The 20756-nt window shown below is 34.7% G+C and overlaps 1 protein-coding gene across 10 annotated transcripts in view; it reads left to right on the top strand.

Annotated features, from left to right (window-relative positions):
- Window positions 1-20756, top strand: part of COBLL1 (cordon-bleu WH2 repeat protein like 1) — a 160247-nt gene that overhangs the window by 64229 nt on the left and 75262 nt on the right. The window contains exons 1-2 of one of the 10 annotated variants that reach the window (XM_037745681.1): window positions 10091-10210; window positions 11552-11668. The exons of 8 other annotated variants lie outside the window; for them this stretch is intronic. The gene's annotated coding sequence lies outside the window, so the exon portion shown is untranslated. Of the gene's footprint in view, window positions 1-10090; window positions 10211-11524; window positions 11669-20756 lie in introns of those variants that run through there. One more of the 10 variants, XM_017548159.2, reaches the window with a different exon arrangement.

Below are 20756 nucleotides of genomic sequence, written 5' to 3'. Positions count from 1 at the left end.
TTTAGTAGACACATGTTTACCATGCTGGCCAGGCTGGTCTCAAACTCCTGACCTCAAGTGATCTGACCACCCTGGCCTCCCAAAGTGTTCGGATTACAGGCATCAGCCATTGCACTGGGCCAGAAGAAAGTTCTTTGCTTTGGAACATTAAGACCTCTTTTTTCCCCTTGCATTTGCCGTTCCTCCCAAATATAACCTTTTCTGATGCACCCGTCCTCTGAGCTGCCACTTTATTCCCTCAGTCAAATAAAGTGGCATTCCTTGCTACTTTATTCCCTTGCAAACCTTCATGTCATAAAGCCTCAGTCAATGTTGAGTGAGTTTTTCCTGATCAGTCTGTCTGCTTTTCTCATGTATCTGAGGCCATCTATTCCTATTAGAGGCATCCTGTTAGAGGCACCAGAACTATCTTTTTGTGGCTGTTATCGTTAACTCTTGGCCACTATGCATAGGAGCAGACAGCAGTGGTGAGACCTAGCCACTGGCTTAGAGTTTTCAGTGCCATTGTCCCAAGGCCACATAGAATGCTGCATTTAGCGGGGCAGATTATTTGACAACATAGAAAATTTTATGTAAAAAATCAGAGTTTTTATGTCTTCTAAAAAATTGGAAAACTTCCTAACACAGATTTCTTGTTTCCCAGAGTATTAATTAACTAGATATGAGTAGCCTGTACTATTGCTAGCCTTCTCTCTAGCTGGCTACAGGTACCCCTATGCCAGTTTCTTTTACACTTGACACATTTTATTTCTATTTTGCCTCAGTGACACCTGTGTTAAGGAAGTTGTTTTGCGCTCTTTAAAAGTTGCTTTAGGAAATCAAGCTGATATTAATGTGATTCATAAATGTCATTCATCTTGGCTTAGAAGATTGTGTTCTCATTTTTTCTAAGAAGGATCATTGTGAGCATTCTTGCTGTTACCTACATTCAGGTATATAGCAGCATTTCTATGTTGCTCTCCCTTAATGCTGCCTGGAATCCTCAGGTGCGTAGATGCATATACAAAACTTTTCAGGAGAAGTCTAGGGCAGCATTCTTAGGAAGTTAACAAAGAAAATTTAAAAAAGAATCTTGGATTATACTGTAATAGTTATTCTGTCTTTAACAGTAGTGGGGTGTGTGTGTGTGTGTGCCTCATTATTTAGTGAATTTTTGTTTTTCCTGGCATATTGCTTCTTTTATATTGAGTCAAATTACTTCATTTTAAATAAGACCAATAGCAAGGTTTGTATATGCCACATACAGAACTGAAAAGACATTTTGAAAAATAAAAAAACTCAAGCTACAATTCAAAATTAAATTTTAACTAAATACCATATGGTATTCTGGATTAAATCATGGAACATATAAAAGAAATTAATGGACAAACTGGTGAAATCCAAATACAGTCTGGAGTTTAGTTAATAATCACTGATTTTAATATTAGTTTTGACAAAGGTATGTAAGATGTTAACATTAAAGGAAACTAGGTAAAGTGCATATGGGAACTGTCTTTAGTTACTTTACTAATTTTCTGTAAATCTAAAATTATTCCAAAACAATGTTTATTTTTAAAAATTAAATATCTAATGTAATTATTTTTGTGGTTTTTTTTTCAAGGGCTAATGCCCCTTTTATTTATGTTAATCATAATGTTTTTCCAAAGACAGTTAACCACAATTTACATAAACATTTAAGTGGTCGAATTAGCAAAAAAGTGTTCCTCATAACCGATTCACTTATTTGACAGCAAAGACTTACTGATTGCTTGTCAAGTGCCAGTCCCTGTTATAGGCATCAGGAAAAGACTGACAAGGTGCCTCTTCTCAGAGTTTATATTATGAAGGGAACCAAGTTGGGGTTGGGGGAGGGGGTGGACAGCCATTCAAAATAAATTTCAAGAAGAAAACAGCAATAAATACTTTAAAGAGAATTAAAATAGGGTGATGGGATAGCAAGTGGTACACTGCTGTACACTCGATGAAGAATCTTTATGAAAAGGTAATGTTTGAACAGGGATCTGCATGAGGAAAAGCATTCCAGGTCCAGGGAACAGTAGAGTCAACGCTCCTAAGACTGGGAGGGCTTATACATACCAGACCTAGAAAAAGCCAGTGCTGCTAGAACAGAGTGGGCCGATAAAGAGGACATGAGACCTAGACAGTGCTGCAGTTTGGGGCTTCCTTTAGCAGGATAAGGAGTTTGAAATTTATTCTGAGGGCCATGGGAAGCATTTGGAAGATTTCAAACAGAGAATGAATTGATAGTTTACATTTTAAAATGGCGCATGGATGTTTTGTGGAAGAGCTTGGAATGACGCCGAAAGCAGAGGCAGGGAAGCTGTTGGTGGAGTGGGAGGGAATGGAGGGTTGAACTGGACCGGGGGCGGTGGGGCAGGGGGTGGTTGTTTTAGAGATGAAGTGCATGAATTCAGCATCTGTTTTGGATTGAAAATGGAACTGAGGGAGAGAGAGGAATGAACCAAAGTAAATTCCTAGATTTTGGACTGTATTGGGGTTGTTATTGAGGTGGGGGAGACTAAGGGAGGAGGGGTGAAAGTTCAGTTTTGGCATTATCAAGCTTGAGATGCCTAATTAGGCAGCCAAGAGATTTTAAAATATGGGTAGTAAGACCCCCAAGTAGAATGATCCCATATAATTGATTATGCAACTTGGGATATCTTTGAGGGCAAATGAGGAGGAGCATTAGGGCACTGAAGACTACCAGCAGGGGCTGGGTACTGTGGCTCAAACCTGTAATCTCAGCACCTTGGGAGGCCAAGGCTGGTGGATCACTTGAGATCAGGAGTTCAGGGTCAATATGGTGAAACCCTGTCTCTACTAAAAATACAAAACTTGGGTGTGGTGGTGCATGCCTGCAATCTCAGCTACTCAGGACGCTGAGGCAAGAGAATTGCTTGAACCTGGGAAGTGGAGGTTGCAGTGAGCTGAGGTCATGGCACTGCACTCCAGCTTGGGCGACAGAGTGAAACTCCATCTCAGAAACACAAAATGAAACAAACTACCAGCAGGACAACAGAGGCAAACAGAATGTATTGCACATAAGAGTCTTTCCAGGCAAAATTTTAGGATTGGCAACATCAAATATTTAGGGTGCCATGAAGAAATCAAGCAAAATAAAATTACAGAAGCATCCTGCTCTTTAGTATCTGGAGCACCGTGAGGGGCATTGGTGTTAATGAATATATAGGATAGTGTGGGTGGAGTTGGGGGTGGTAGCCGGATGGAAGTGGGCTCATATGAAGCTACAAGGTAAGGAAGTAGCAATAGACACTATGAGTGCATTTTTTTTTTTTTTTTAAAGGCGGGATCTTTTTCTATGGCCCAGCCTGGAGTGCAGTGGCGCAATCACAGCTCACTGCAACCTCAAACTCCTGGGGGTAAGCAGTCCTCCTATCTCAGCCTCCCTAATAGCTAGAACTATATAGTCTTTTACTGCCATGCTAACTTGAACATCTTGGTTTTTTGAAGTCATTATTGTATATATTTAAGGTATACAACTTGATGTTATGATAAACATATGCATAGTGAAATAATTACTGCAGTCAAGCAAATGAACATATATCTCCTCACATAGTTACCTTTTTTAAAAAAAAAAATGATACAGGCACCTGAAAACTACTCTTAGCGAACTTCCAGTATACAGGACAATATTATTGGCCTCACTCCTCATGCTGTGCATTAAAGCTCTAGATTCATTCTTAAGAACACCTTCTTAAAAATGTTTTGTTGTGGAGATAGATGTAGGTACAAAGTAGGCAGAGCTGTATGAGACCATGTAGGTACAAAGTAGGCAGAGCTGTATGAGACCAATCAATGCTAGAAAGCAAGTGCTAGTGACAGTTCTTGTGCTATTTTGAGCTATATCCTTATTCAGTGCTAACACACATGAAAGAAGAAATAATGATTTTATCAGTGAAAGTAAAGGGACGTGTAATTTTGTGTCAGAGTTTCTGTCACACATATTTGAATAGTCTGCATTTGATTCTGAACATTCTGAAAAAGTCTGAATTACTGCAAAGATGCACTTTGATTTTATGAGAGGACTGACTATAAAATCTAGCTGTTTAAATTCTACTCCTTTCACATCAGGGCCTTTACAGTAGAATGTTAGTGGAAGTGAAGCCGTGAAACTGAAATACCAGCTTCCATGGGCTGTATTGAGGTTTCCATGGTAGAAAATGATGTTTGCCCTGGACTGATTGGGAGAAATTTTAGGGTATCTGCCGGGAAGTTTACCTGTATTTTTTTGTTTGTTTGTTTGTTTTGTTTTTTGACTTTTTACAAAATTAAATGACGGCCTTTTTTCTCTGAATTTTATTTTCATATACTCAGCTTTCTCCAAACTATCATCCTACAAGAAATTTTTAGGTTTACAAAAATATTATACAGATGTGCTTCTTAGCAATAAGATAAAAAATGATTAATTAAAAATAATTATAGATTCTGTATATGTTGAGAATCTGCAAGCATTTAGAACTTTATAAAGGAAACAAAAAATGGGTTATCCAATTTTATAATTCCTTGAAAAGCTGTTTTATAATTCCTTGAAAAGCTGTTTTTTATTTTTATAGTTTTTATTGTATAAAACACATTCTCTTCAGAAAAAGAACCTGTGAAAATGTCAGTGTGATCATTTACAGAATGATTTGGTGAGACCAGTGAATTCCTTCTTCTACATACTTGCCAGAGGTAAGAAGTGCCTGGCGCTTACACATACATGACAAACCGCTGAGTTAGTAACAGAGAAGGATAGTTGGTTCAGCCTTCACTAAAAGTAAATAGCTAAAGGAACAGTACCGTTTTATAGAGACTTTCTGGAATAGTTGTAAGTAAATACGTTTTGTAAAAGTTTTAAAATAATTTAACCTTTCCTAATCTTCTGCTTTAAAAAGATCTTTCGAACTATTACCACTCTTAAACATTTTAATATTTCTGAGGACTCTTTTTCTCTGTCAGAATTTTTGTAGAAAAAACTGAAGAAGGTTTTTTTATTTGTTAATTGATGCTTTGGAGAGTAAATTATATAATTATTTTTCTTGACACATTAAATATATATGAATAATTAAATATATATGCATGTTAGAGAAGAAAAGTTATTTTAAATATAATGCTTAATCCGTTAAACTCTGTGTGTATAATATTAACTACTGCTTGCTGTTCATTATGTTCTTACTGGAAACACTTCCTAGCCTTAAGACATGGTGAGGCTTCTTTTAAATTATGGTAAATATTTCAATAAACACTATGTTAAATTACAGTAATCTAGGGCTTTAGCTTTTACAAGGAATAACCTCTATCATTTAAAATATGAAAATCCTATAAAGTTGACTTTAGGTATTTGCTTCGGTTGCTTGACAGAAATTCGAACTAGAATTCAGCATTTTGATCTCTAGATTGGCACTGTTTCCCCTGTATGATCCTGGCATGGGCCTCTCTGTGTTAACAACCCTCTTGGTAGTAACAATTGCAGTTAGTCAGTTCACCTGCATTAAATTAAAAAAATAAAAAATCCTTTAGCACATGACCCTGAGAGCAGACCTTGAGTGTAATATTTACTCTGTCAGCATGAACCTTGAATAAGAAGGTTGTTCATGGACATTCTGAGTTGGCTGGTACACAATTATGTACAGCTTTGCTAAACGAACTGAATAATGCAACTTCACTCATCCCCGTGCTTGCAGTGCTGTACTTTCTGTACAATGTGTGTGCTAAAACATTGTTCTTTTATTAAGTAAGACATTAACTTCATCCCTTAAATAGATGTCTGGTATTATGTAATATTAGATGAATGTGAAAATTAGTCTTTTTATGTAAGATTAAATCGTGGTATAGAATATCTGGATACCCAAATACATCTTTTAATTGAAACTCCAAATGGTTTATGTGGAAAGTTTGGTGAATTAAAAGAAAAAATTGAGTTAACATTGTCTTGTGGTATAAAGTAGGTCTTCTAACAGAGCTAATTAGCATTTAAAGAAGACTCTTTAGAAGAATTGATAAGATTATTTAAAAAAAAAAACCTGAACGAAGAAGAAATAATACATATACTTAGGAGAGATTTCAGATGTTCAAATTATGAATCTACTTGCTATTATAAAATGTGAAAAATAGTCAATAGAATCACTGGTTGTGTTTTTTTTAAACAAGGGCTATATTTCTAATACCTTTTAGAAATCTAATTTATTAACTTACATAATTCAAATGTAAATTTCCCATATAAATAAATACATGAGATTTACATTTTTCAAATTTTGCTGATAAAGAAACTTTATCACATTTAATGTTGACATAAACCAAAACAGCATAAACTGCAATCTCACTATGTTTTACTTTAAAGAAAATAAAGATAGGCTGGGCGTGGTGGCTCCTGCCTGTAATCCCAGCACTTTGGGAGGCAGAGGCGGGCAGATCATGAGGTCAAGAGATCAAGACCATCCCGGCCAACATGGTGAAACCCTGTCTCTACTAAAAAATACAAAAATTAGCTGGGCGTAGTGGTGTGCACCTGTACTCCCAGCTACTCAGGAGGTTGAAGCAGGAGAGTTGCTTGAACCCAGGAGGCGGAGATTGTAGTGAGCCGAGATTGCGCCACTACACTTCAGCCTGGTGACAGAGCAAGACTGTCTCAAAAAAAATATATATATAATAAAGATAGTATCAAGTTACTATCTGTCACTGGTTAGTTGCTGCTAAGCACACACTGTGAGGATTAACAACTTAAGAAATCCCCTTATTCATGTAGGCCATGAGGTCAGATGATCCAGACTATAAATAGGCAAAGTTACCGATGTCATTAATAAGGAAGAGGAGAAGGCACCTCTCCTGTTTTGTTTACTCCCACTATGCATATGTTCTTTAGAAAGCAAATTACTGAATAATATGGAAAAGGAAAAAATTAAGGTGAGTAATAGAATTGTTTAACATAAACTCATTATACATTCAATATTAAGAGTATAATTATATTCTGTTTTCATATTTGAAATAATCTTTAGAATTGGGTGGCTTTTCCTAGAGTTTTGAAGTTATATAGCTATAAGTTGGATGCCTTCTTATCACAATTTATTCTTGTCAGAGGAAAGTAGATAGTAATTTACAAAGACACATTCAGTAATGGCACATAAACCATATATGTGGTGATGTACAGTTAGAAACTCATGCTTTCTAAACCTGTCTCCACCGATTCAGAATAGTGTGACTCCTACTGACCCATTTTTGTTTTTTAACTTGAGCCTGTTGTCAATTATGTCATGAAACTCCCAAGTCATGTGGACAAATCCATTTATGATTCTAGTTGAGGTCTCTTCTTTGTTAAAGGTTTTCATTTTTTGCAAAATATACATAAGTTTGCATTTGTTTTGTCTAATAGGAGTACCCTAATCATGCATTTCTGTAGCGCCTGAAATGAAACACAGTACACAATTTTTTTTCCAATGATAAACTCTAGGAAACAATGAAACCTGTTGTTTAAACAACAAAATATTTGGATGGAATATCAAATTGATTATGCATTACATGTGTGTTGTTTGCTTTGTTTGGAATTACTAAAGATGATTTCAAAGTGTCATGCTGTTGATAGAAAAAACTTAGGTTGTTGGTCAAAGTCATCTGTGGTTTCTTAAAATGCACAGCTATCTTATCAAATTCATGAATATAAGAAATGCTCTCTCAGTGATAGAGAATTCATTTTGCTTTTGAGATAAATTTTTTATATTTTCTAGCTTTTTAATAAGAAAAGTGGTAGAAGGCAATTAGCAAAATATTACAAGAGTAACATGAATGGTGCTTATGAAATCGAGGACAAAATATAGAATGTAGTGATCTTTTTGTGAGATTAGTACAATAAACATATTATTTTTATTTTAGGATCTAAAATAAATGTGTAAATTAGGATTTTACCTCCTGTATCTTGACATTCATAATAACTGGACCACACCTGTAATACCAGAATTCTTGTGCTATAAAAGCTGTTTTAATGGCTTTGATATCCAACGGCTATTTTTGAACAAAGTCTTTGCTACGACATTGAGTTGTACTGACCATCACTGTTACTTGGCGTGTTATATATGCCTTTGTTTCTAGGTCCACCTATTTCCTCAGGGAAAGTTTGTATAAATGAGACTACTGTATATTTCTTTGTCATTTCCTTTTCTTGTTTCTGAGAGGAAGAATTGCAATGGATTTTACAGTGTTTATACATGAAATCAGCTACCTTTCTACGGTACTGAATGATGGTGTCGCGAGTACCAGTAGTAGTATTTTGTTTCTTTAAACTAGGCAGATGAAAACATTGTTTACTTTTCAGAACATGGGTAATTTTGCTTTGTTTGAAAAGATTTAATATAGTTATACAGATCATGAAAGCATAATTATAATGAGTCTTTAGTATGCATATATCCAATGGTTTTCTTTTGATGCGTTAGTAGTTTTTTTAGTAGATGTAATTTCAGAGAAAATATTTATAAGAGGTTCACATGATTTATTGTGTGTGGGCTTTTTTTTTTTTTTTTTTTTTTTTTTTTTTTTTTTTTTTTCAATTTGTCACTCTAAATAGAATTTTAAGATCTTAGATTGGTGTTTCATTGGTGCTGGGCACACAGATAGGGCATACAGTAACAGAATGGCATAGGATAATGGAAATGGGTCTTTGAAATGAACTTTCCTTGGTTTTAAACCTAGGTTTGCAGTTTACTGACTGAAGATGAGTTAACTCCCTTCTCAGGAATTTATGCCTTGTCTGTAAATTATACACAAAGCAACAACTCACAGTGTTGTGGTAATAATTAGCTTAATGTATATATAGTTTCCTGCACATTGTACCTTAGTAAATTCCATTATTTATGTTTTTATGGGTGCTTCAGAAGTGCTCATTTGTTGACCAAAGACACCGAAAGAGAAAGAGAGAAGAAGGTAACATTTGGGATTTTTATGGGTAGTTGATGAATATTGTAAAATAATAAACTGTTGGTTCTTTGAATGCAGGGGTTGTACTTATTTCTTTACCCAAAGCCAGCATAGGTGCTTAATAAATTCTTGCTGTGGGGTTACATGTGGCAAAACATGTTTCTTCCTCTCCTGGTTTAGAGTTCTTTCCTGTGCATTGCTTCCTTTAACTTTGTGCAATTACTCTTTTAGAAATTGAGACAGGGTCTCACTGTGTTGTCCAGGCTGGTCTCAAACACCTGAGCTCAAGTAATCCACCTGCCTTGGCTGCCCCAAGTGCTGGGATTACAGGCATGAGCCACTGCATTTTTCCCAATTACTCTTAAATGAGCCAATTTTAATTAATCTGTAATTTAACCATTTTCACAAACAGGAATATAAAATATATTCTTATTTGCTGATAATTGGGGAAAATATATATAAAATGACTTATTTGGGAGAATTATCAAACCACCAGTCTGAAAGTAAAAGGCGAATATCTCTGTGGTAGATGGGAAGAAGAAAATGATTTTCATGGAATATAGATGTTTAGCAACCCTACAGGTTGGTTTTGTTTTTGTTTTTTGAGTTGGAGTCTCACTCTTGTTGCCCAGGCTGGAGCGTAAAGGCAGGATCTTGGCTAACTGCAACCACTGCCTCCCAGGTTCAAGCGATTCTCCTGCCTCAGCCTCCCGAGTAGTTGGGATTACAGGTATGCACCATCATGCCCGGCTACTCTTTTTTTGCATTTTTAAAGAGATGGGGATTCTCCTTGTTGGTCAGGCTGGTCTCGAACTCCCAACCTCAGGTGATTCGCCCGCTTCAGCCTCCCAAAGTGCTGGGATTACAAGCGTGAGCCACCGCGCCTGGCCAAGTTGGTTATTTGTATACATTGCTAGAAGATAACCTGATTGTTGAATGGCTAAGGATAATTTATTCTTTGTGCAGGTTCTTGTTTTCTAGGAATCAGGGTCAAATGGTAAAAGGAACTGTTATTTCACGTTAAATACGTCAAACATTCTAACCCAGCATGCTTTTAAGAAGTGAGATACTTTTTTCAAAATTAGGAAAACATTTGAACACATGGAGTACATGTGTATCTGAAAGAGAAATCATTCATTCAACCATGTTTTATTGAGCATCTTCTTTGTTCCATTAAATATTCTAGATGCTTCAATATCCAGCATTAAACCAGACAGTTAAGGTGCCTGAACTCAGTCAGCTTCCATTCGCTAATATGAACTTGCTAATCTGAATTAATCACTACTCAGAACGGTGAACATTTACAGTAAGCCATTTGCCTATTATTGCTTGTTTGGAAATATTTAGTGTGTAAACAGATTTCTTTGCTTAGTGTGCCATCGTGTGCTTGCAATAAAAATTTACCTAAAAATAGTTAAGGAATTAGGAAGGCCAGTGCTTTCATGGAGATTTTTAGATATGTCTTTTGTCATATATATTACTTGTCTTTAAATTTTATTGTGATTTTTTAATTCTGATGATAGTGATAAAATTTACAGATTTTTAAAATTTCTTTTTATCAAATTATTTACTAAGGGATAGATTGATAGGAGAGATTTAGCTAATAGACATAAGATGGTTCTGGATCATTTCTTTCCCAGATAAGAATCCCTAAATAAGAGGGATTATTTCTATAGAAGAATAAAAACAGTTTCTGGAAACTATGCTTATATATTTATATCTTAATTCAAAGGTGTCCAGTCTTTTGGCTTTCCTGGGCCACACTGGAAGAAGAATAATTGTCTTGGGCCACACATTAAACATAAAATGCACTAACACTAATGACAGCTGATGAGAAAAAAAAAAAAAATCTCATAATGTTTTAAGTAAGTTTACAAATTTGTTTTGGGCCACATTCAAAACCGTACTGGGCTGCATGTGGCCTGAAGGCCACAGGTTGGACAAGCTTGGCTTACATTATTATTTTATTGAGAGAATCATTTGTATTATTTCTGGTGCATGTGATCTGATCCACAGTCTTCTCATTTTCTACTGCCTTTCTTACAAATTGTGTAATAAATTAAGGAGTAGCAGGTGGTTTCTTTTGCTTGGCCTGCACGTATTTGGATCAACTGAAAAAAAAAAAAAAATCAAGTTTTAGGTCATGATTTCTTAAAGGTTTGTCAGTGTGTGGATCCAAGTTCTCCAGCAATCCTGTATGTAGTAATCTGTAGAAGTTCTTAAACTTCAGTCAGCAAACTTGGTCAAATAAAATTTTCAATCCCTCAGTAGTACATGCCAAATGTCTGTTCTTTGCACTGTTTGGGGCTAGGACCAGTAAATTACTCTCTAGTTTACCTGCTCATGCCAGTTATATTTCTTCAAAATTTCATTTTACTATTTCTTAACCTGTTAAGGCCTGTTTTTACAATTTCTTATTTTAATAATGTGATTTTAAAATATTATATACATACAATGCAAAAACAGGTAGAGCTGTTTCCATAAAAGCAAAATTAAATACTTCAGAAAGAATCTTTGGTGAGCTACCTACCCTAACCAAAAAATTATGCTATTGAATTGTAATTGAATGAGACAACTAAAATAATGAAATAAATGAATTTACATGTAAATTATTTTGCAGATGTATTGAAATCTTTCATTTACTTAGAAAAGGAGAACATCAAAGGCAAACCTTTGTATGCTGTGTTTGCAAGAAGGACAGGATGAAAATCCCATCAGTGGGTCCATTTGCAAAAATAAAGCTTTCACTCTACATCAAAGAGTAGTGAGTGAATTTACGTCTGTGCATTTTAAGTTAGAATGTGTGAGGTTATATGAACTTTTGATTTTCCACTTTACCTGACCTTTTAATAACCTGACTAGAAATATTAGAGGGTTTTGTTATATTTGCCTCTCTTTTTGATCATTTTTCTAAATCATTAATATCAAACTATTTTCCATAAGCTAATGCTAGTATCTCTTCTATCTATGTGTTTTAAAACTCTAGTGATTATTCCAAAAAATGAACTTATTTAAATATATGAGAAAAAAATTAAATATTCATACAGTTTTATGATTGAGTTTAAAAGCATAATTTTGAACTGCCCATTGTTGTATAAGCAACATTTGGAATAGAATTCCATCCCTCTCTGTGTTTAGGCAGTGAAACCAGTACATAAGTTAAACACAATTATGCTGTGTTCATTGTACCAACTTTATATATGTTAGTTTATTCATTATCCTTATGATATACTCAACATTTATACTAACCTATTGATCTGTAGTTGAAAGAAGAATGGCTTAATGGAAAAGCAGAGGCTTATATGGTTCTTAAACTGTTTTAATCATAATCAAAATATTTATTGGATAATTAATTTTGTGTCCGAGGCTGTGTTTTTGTGTAATACAGGTGTGGCTTATAGTTCTTGAATACCTGTTGGCCTTTCACGAGTAAATTATAATTTTAAATGCCAGTGGCATTAAACTATTTCCATGTGCATTAAGGAATGCAGGAGGAATCAGAGAGTACTAGGAACATACTATTTATGCTGCGAAGTCTTAACAAGGATGACATCCTGTATTAGTTCGTTCTCAAACTACTGTAAAGAAATACCTGAGACTGGATAATTTAGAAAGAAAAGAGGTTTAATTGGCTCACAATTCTCTAGGCTACAGAGGAAGCATGATGCTGGCATCTGCTTAGATTCTAGGGAGGCCTCAGGAAATTTACAATCATAGCAGAGGCAAGTGGGAGCCACCAATTCACATTGCTGGAGCAGGGGGAAGAGCAAAAGGGAAGAGGTACCACACACTTTTAAATGACCAGGTCTCATAAGAACTTACTATTGCAAGAATGGCACTAAGGGGAAATCACCTCCCACCTGGCTTCACCTCCAATACATTGAATTGGGGAATACAATCCAACATGAGATTGAGCAGGGACAGAGAACCAAACCATAACACATACCAAAAAGGGTATATGCAAAGACTTCTGTGTGAGTGTTCATTGCAGCCATATTCTTAACAACCAAATAGTGGAAGCAAACATTTATTAATTGGGGAATGGGTAAATAAAATGTAGTCTATTCATACAAAGGCATTCTATTAGGGAATAAAAAATAACAAAATATGGATGTACGCTGCAACATGGGTAAACCTCAAGAGCTGCTTCAGTGGAAGAAGCCAATCAGAACACATATTGCATGATTCCATTTATATGACATGTCCAGAATAGCAAATATAGAGAGACAGAAAATACATTAGTGGGTGCCTGAGGCTGGGGGTTGGTTATGGTTAGAGCAGAGATGTTAGAAAGAAAAAATTATGATCTTATTTAAAACACAAGTAAGAAATATTATAATGAAAAGAACTTCAGAGATCTTCCAGACAGCCTTTCATTTTATAGATGAAAAGGCAAAAGTGATCTTCATTTAGGAGGTCAATATTCCTAAATGTATTTTTGATTAGTTTTAGTAATTTCTTTTGTTTCTTTGTGTTTCAATTATTGTTTTGTTCATGTATACCATAGAACATAAGATTTTATGTTTTATATTAGTAATTTTCAAATAAAAAAGGAGTATTCATTACTCACTTTTCACTCAGCTTTAAAAATCACAAACCCTTTGTTTGCCTTAGCTATCTCCACTTTTTCCTCTATTCGTCTCAAGAAAATCCACACATAGCCATTTTACTCATAAGTATTTTGTTATATATCTGTCACTGATAAGGACATTTAAAAAACATATCTTTTATGGCATTGGGTATCTAACATTTGGTGGTGATGTCACTTAAATCTCTCATTCTGTACAGGCTCTTTCCCACCCCCTTCTTTTTGCTCCTACATTTTGATTATTGGTTTACTGAAATTGCAGACTATCCCACATTCAGGATCTTGCTAATTACATTCTTGTGGTTGTGTTTATATTGTTTTTCAGTCTGTTTAATTCTTTGGTTAGAGTCATAGTAAATGTTTTAGATAAGAATACTTCATATGTGGTATTGTGTGCTTTCCATTGCAACATGTCATAAAGCATATTATGTCTGTGCAATATTTAGTGATGCTAAATTTGAAAAGTGGATTCAGGTGGTATCCATCAGATTCATTTATTATGTTCCCAGTTAAATTCTCACCTCATGGCTTAGAGTTCATTGATGAATGGTTGCTTAATGCTGTTTTTGAACAAATATTGAAACCAATAATTTTCTAATTCTTTTATTACTTCTGCATTTGTTTAGGCTAGAATTCTTTAAAGGAAATCCTTGTTCATCGAATGTTGTACTTCTGTATGAACTGTTTTTCAGGCAATATAAATGCTTGATTAATTCTGTCCCTACATTTTCATAGTGCTGAGATGCCCTACCCTTGCAGCCTTCATAGTAACTAGTTTAATTATTAATAACTCATGGATTTTTAAAAATAAATGTTACATTTCAATGCAATGTAGCCATTCTTTTAGTGTTCAGATTATCCCATCTTAGGCCAGAAACATGTCCTCCCAGTTGCCTGCTGAGTCCTTTGCCATGACCTCAATAGTGTGTGATAACCTCCATGATCCTAGAACATTGTGTTTCCCAGAAAGGTCTCATATGTTTTTTTGGCCCACACCTGGACTCAGCCATTTTTTCAAGGAACCCTGGTTCCTTTGATGGAAAATGTATTTACAGACCAAAAGTACATGCTCTTTGCTACTGGGTGGTGATTTTCAAGTAGACAGCTGGATAATATGCTTTTTTTTTTTTTTTTTTCCTGAGATGGAGTCTCATGCTGTTACTCAGGCTGAATGATCTCGGCTCACTGAAGCCTCTGCCTCCTGGATTCATGTGATTCTCCTGCCTCAGCCTTCCAAGTAGCTGGGATTACAGGTGCCTGCCATCATGCCTGGCTAATTTTTTGTATTTTTAGCAGAGATGGGGTTTCACTATGTTGGTCAGGCCAGTCTTGAACTCCTGACCTCATGATCCTCCTGCCTCAGCCTCCCAAAGTGCTGAGATTAAAGGCATGAGCCACTGTGCCTGGCCAATATGCATTTTTGAAAGAAAAAAATTATATTCATACTAATATATTCAATCAAATTTAAAGTCGCAGTAATTTTATTTAACTCTAATTTTATGTTTATCTCTTCTCATTCAGAAAATATTGACCTCTAATAATATACATTAAGATATTTTACAATTATACGAATAATAGTTTCAAAATAATTATGTTAACATTACTACTAATAATAAGACAACTGGGCACAGTTTTAAAATTCTTAGTGTTTTTGTCTTTAGAATATATCATAGTAGGTGCATATAAAAAGGAAAAGCTAGCTGGGTGTGGTAGCTCATACCTGATAATCTCAACACTTTGAGATGCCAAGGCAGGAGGATTGCTTGAGGCCAGGAGTTCAAGGCCACCCTGATAAACATAGTGAGATCCTGTCTCTACTAAACAAAAAAATTAGCCAGATGTGGTGGCACATGCCTCCAGCTACTCGAGAGGCTGAGGTGGGAGGATCTCTTGAGCCCAACAGGTTGAGGCTGCAGTAAGCCACTCTTGCGCCCCTGCGCTCCAGCCTGGATGATAGAGCAAGATCCTGTCTCAAACAAAAAGAAAAAGGAAAGCTTTAAAAACATTTAATGGTTTTAAAGACAAAATTTCAAGATATATTTGTAGAAATCTAACTTTTTTCCCTATTCCTATCCTCCCACATAGATAATCATTTTTATCTTTATCTTGGCATTGTTTCTGTTATATTCCATATAGCACCCCATCCACTTTTTATCAAAGGATAGTATACTAAAAGAACTTATTTATTTCATTTGTCAATATATTCCAGACATGAATGTATATGATCTTTTTCATTCCTTTTCATGATTGCATAATACTTTATCAAATGGATGTACCATAATTTGATATAGTCTACAATTCATGGTTATTTGGTTTGTTTCTTGTCTTTAGTTTTCAAAAATGCTTCAAGAACTAACGTTATGCATAAGCCATAAGCTGATGTGTCTTTGTGATGACATTCTGGTGGTAGGATTATTGGGCCAGAGGGTAACTACATATTTGATTGTGTTAGTTATTGCTAAATTTTTCTCTGTAGGAAAAATTTCTCCATTTTTGTGTCCCAATAGCAAGGTATGAGAGTGCTTCTTTTCCCAACCTTACCAATAGTGTGTGTTGTCAAATTTTTGACATTTTTTCAAACCTGAGATGTAAGAAGTATACTTTTGTGTAAAACTAAGGATTTTAAAATTGTATAGTAACTTAGTAACTTTATCAGAAATGTGACCCTTTATGCCAAGACTCAGTGAGCTTTTCCTGTAAATGGCCAGACAGTAAATATTTCAGATTTTGCAGGCTCTAAGGCCTCTATCACAACTACCCAAGTCTGTTATTGTGTGAAAGCACTCATAGATTATATGTAAACAAATGAGCATGTCTGTGTTCCAGCAAAACTTTAAATTTTTTTTAAAGGGTGATAAACTTAACTTGGCCTCTAGGCCACAGTTTGTTCACCTTTGCTTTATGCCATTTTTAATAATACCAGTAGTTTAAAATGATCAGATGCTTTTACCAGGCTATTTAGTTTGTTCTCGTATAATACACTATACATTTAATATATTGATTAAATGAGACAGCTGAGACTCAGCTCGTTATATTTTGCATTGATACTAGAATTGAAGTATACTGTCTTGTAATGCAGCACTCTTTCCTAGTTCCCCACTACCTCTCCTGGTTGGTTCAGGACATTGTATATTGATTGTTTCATCTATGGTGTAAGAGACGCTACTACTGACCAAGCCTACACTGAAAGTACCTTGAGTTGTTACAGACTTGTCTTCCTTCAAACATACATGCTCAATTGACTTTTATTTTGCCCAGTGATGCTCACATTTTTTCTGGCTCAAGGTTGGCACTGTCACATGTGGCTAAGCAGCATGGTCAGGTTAAATAGCCCTATAAGGAAGGATTAAGCCTATAATTAAAGATTCACTTGAGGCCAGTATTAATCAGCTAAACTATTTGAGCATAATCACATAATAACCATATTTTTTCATCCAAAATAAGTTATTTTTTTTTCCACAGAGCAGAAAACAAGTGAGCTAGCATTTCAGAGGTTATAGCAACTGTTTAAGTTAGAGATTAGCAGACTTTCAGAGATAATATTCTAAGACTTTATTTATTCTCTGGTTGCATTGCTAGATGCAATCTAGATGTTCCTGTGAGTATTTTCTTAGGAGAGAATTTAAACGAAGATTTGGAAACTTCTTGGGTTTTAACTCTTACTATGTTGTATATGGAATAATATTTAGGTTGATCTTTTCATGAGTTATATCAAACAAAGGAAACTTTAAACTCAAATACCGTAATGCTTATTTTTATCTATGATTTACCAACAATAATTATTTCATATAAAAGCATAAAGGCCTATGATAGACATTTAAATATGTGATGCTTGTGTCTTATTGAGGGTGCATTTTCCCTACACACCTGTGTTTTAAAAGCATGGCTTTCTATGTCAGTATTTTCACTTCTATATTGATATATCAGATTTGTTATGACTAACAGTATTTGCATTATTAAATAGATCCATAATGTCATTATATATCTTTTGTTGTATCTGCAAGAGCCTCTTGACTCAATTAGATAGTCCATGAATGAGGTCTTGTGTGGGTAGGACTTCTTTAGTAATTAGCCATTAAATAGAACAAGAGTTATTGATGGGGATCATCATTTTTCTATTATATTTGCCTTGATTTTAGCCTAGTGGTTCTCAAACTGCAGTGTGCTAGATTATCAATGTATATTACGTAGGCGCCATATGCAGGTTTAATTTAATAGGTACAAAGCAGGGCCACCCAAGCAAACCTGTATTATGAACAAGTTCCTCAGGTGATTCTAATATCATATCTACCAAATTTTGAGCATCACTACCTTAGGTATATTTTTATTGTAACTTTTAATTTTTTTAACTAGTTTTGTTTGAAAGAAGTTACAGAAATAGTGCAGAAAGTTTCTCTGTGCCCTTCCCCTATATTTCCCCCAATAATAATATCATATATAATGATAGTATGTTGTCAAAACCAGGGAGGTGACATTGATACTAATGCTATTAACACAGGTACAGACTGTATTCAGATTTCATCAGCTTGTTACATTCATTCTATAATCTTCATTATGTTTGTTGATTTAGGTTTATAGTTTTGAGAAATTTTGCCACATGTGTAGATTAATGTAACTGCACATTATCAGAATACAGAACTCTGCACCACCTCAAAAAAATCCCTCATGTTAACCCTTTATAGTCTCATCATGCCTCCAGCTTTGGCTGTCATTGATCTGTTTTCTGTGACCTGAAGTTTGTCCCTTTGAGATCCTTACATAAGTAGAACCATACGGTATGTAACTCTGCTAGACTGTCTTTTTTCAGTCAGCATAATGCCCTTGAGATCTGTCTGAGTGGAATGTATCAAAACTTTGTTGCTTTTTATTGCTGAGTAGTTTTCTGTGGTATGGATGCATCACAGATTTTTTTTTTTTCTTTTCTCCCGTGGGAACACACTTGGGTTGTTTCCAGTTTGGGCCTTTATGAAGACATCAGCCATAAACATACACGTATTGTGTGAATGTAAGTTTTCACTTCTCTTGTGCAAATACACAGAAGTAGATTGCTGGGTCATATGTTATGTGCATGTTTGGTTTTATATGACACTGCCAAATTGTTTTCCAGAGTGGCCTTCACCATCTTGCATCTACATTATACAAGTCACATATGAGAGAGCCAATTTCTCCATATTCTTGTCTGCACTTGATATTACCAGTATTTTAAAATGTAGCTGTGTTATGGTAGCTCATCATAGCTTTAATTTGCATTTTCCTAACAGATAGTGTTGTTGAACATCTTTTTGTGTGTCCATTTGTCATTCGTTTACCCTCTTTGGTAACGATTTTAAACCTTTTTTCCATCTCATGACTGGATTGTTTCTTACTGTTGAGTTTAGAGGGTTCCTTGTATATGCTAGACATGTCTTTTTGCTGGATATGTGCCTTCCATATTTTTTTCTCCCAGTCTGTGGCTTGTGTTTACAGCTCCTTAATAGGGTCTTTCACAGAACGAAAGTTTTTAATTTTTGATGAAGTCAAATTTTTTGACACACACACACACACACACATACACACACACACACACACACACACACACACAAAATCTTCTATGGATTGTGCCTTTGATGTCATATCTAATCCTATGGCCTGACTTTTGTTCTCAAGGATTTTTCTTCTTTTTACCTATAAATTTTTTAAGTTTGTGTTTCAAATTTAGATCCACTCTTAAGTTAATTTTTAAATAGTATGCTACCTTTGATTTTAATATTTCTAAACTCTGAGATACTGTGTCCAAATAGTTATTTTAGCTAGTATTTGTCAAAACCTGTAGCTAAAAAAATTATTTTGGCAAATTTATTTCAGGGAGTTTTCTTTATCAGTATGTGGTAAATCATAGGTTTACCCAAACATGAATTTAAAATTTTAACGGAGTCTGATGACTCAACAATATTTAATATTTACTCGAGTTACATATTTGAGAGTAGGTTTCTCGGATTGTGACTTGAAAGCAACTTTTGGTTTTATGCTTTGGTCAGCTAATCTACCAGTAGGCTTGCTTGGCTGCAATATGCATTCCGACTGTTTAATATGTGTATGTTCGTATATTTTAATAATTATAATTCTTGCATTTAATGTTTTAAATGCTAGATTTCTAACCTAGCATGTGTTTGAAAATTTTGTTTTTAGAAATCAACTAAACCTTTTTAACTGCCTTTGGTGGATAACTCTTTTTTTTCTACATTTATTATTTTATTGCTTCAGAGAGCAAGTATAGTAAGATAAAAAAAAAATCCACAGATAATTTTGTTTTTAATGAGTAACTTTTTCTTCAAATCTTTACGAATAAACATTTTTAAAATAGAAATATGTACTTGTAATAAGGCCTTTTATACTTAATTTTTATGTGCCAAAGAAAAAAGAGGTTAGAGTTTCACATAGTTCTCTCTCCCCATGTTTTTGTTAATCATGAAAAAAAAAACTAATTGTAATGTCAATCACATTTTTATGACCTTTTTGGACTAATTTTTCTAAACCAAAATGATTCTCCCATATATGTTGCCTGCAAAGCAACAAACGCAAATACAAAGGACCCTTTCAGTAGATGATGTTGATTCCAGTTGCTACTGACACTTGTATGGGCAGAAAGCTGTGCAAGAATGAATGGAATCACAACTGAGTATTGGGACATGGTTCTGTGGTTTGGGTTTGTTATTGAGATAATTTATATGGTCATTTCTATAAATGGTTATGAATTATTTTAGGGATCTATTCAAAACAGGATAGTATTTATTAGGGATTATATACATAAAACTTTTGGCGTAGTTTGTGCAAGTAGATAAGCATTCAGTTAATGTAGAGATTTTTCTTAGAGTGAGTTTAGGGCATCTTTCCTATTGTTTACTTGGACTTATTTCATTTTTAAGTTATTGGTATCTAAGGGCCTTGTATGGTATTTATTTAATCTTCTCACCATTTCTTTATATAGCACTGAGTGCACAGTGGGTGCCCCGTAAATGTTGTTGACTGTCTTGTGACTCATTGTAGATATTTCTTTTAAGTCTGTTTTCTCAACTTGCTCATTTGTTTATATTAATTTTATATCTCCTCCTTTGATATAGCTATTTCTGCTGAAGGTTTTTCTCATCTTTTTCCCTTGTTGAAATTTGACTTTCTTAATTGTGCAAAAAGTAAACATCCCTTATAAGATAATTAAGAAAACCCAAAGAAAAACTGAAATTGCAGGAACATTTATGGGACATGTATGCAAAATTTAATATTTAAT

Source organism: Cebus imitator, unplaced genomic scaffold, assembly GCF_001604975.1.
Source record: "Cebus imitator isolate Cc_AM_T3 unplaced genomic scaffold, Cebus_imitator-1.0 Scaffold10, whole genome shotgun sequence".
Classification (NCBI taxonomy): Eukaryota; Metazoa; Chordata; class Mammalia; order Primates; family Cebidae; genus Cebus; species Cebus imitator.
The sequence above is the reverse complement of the archived record's forward strand: the minus strand, read 5'-3'. Positions and strand labels throughout refer to the sequence as shown.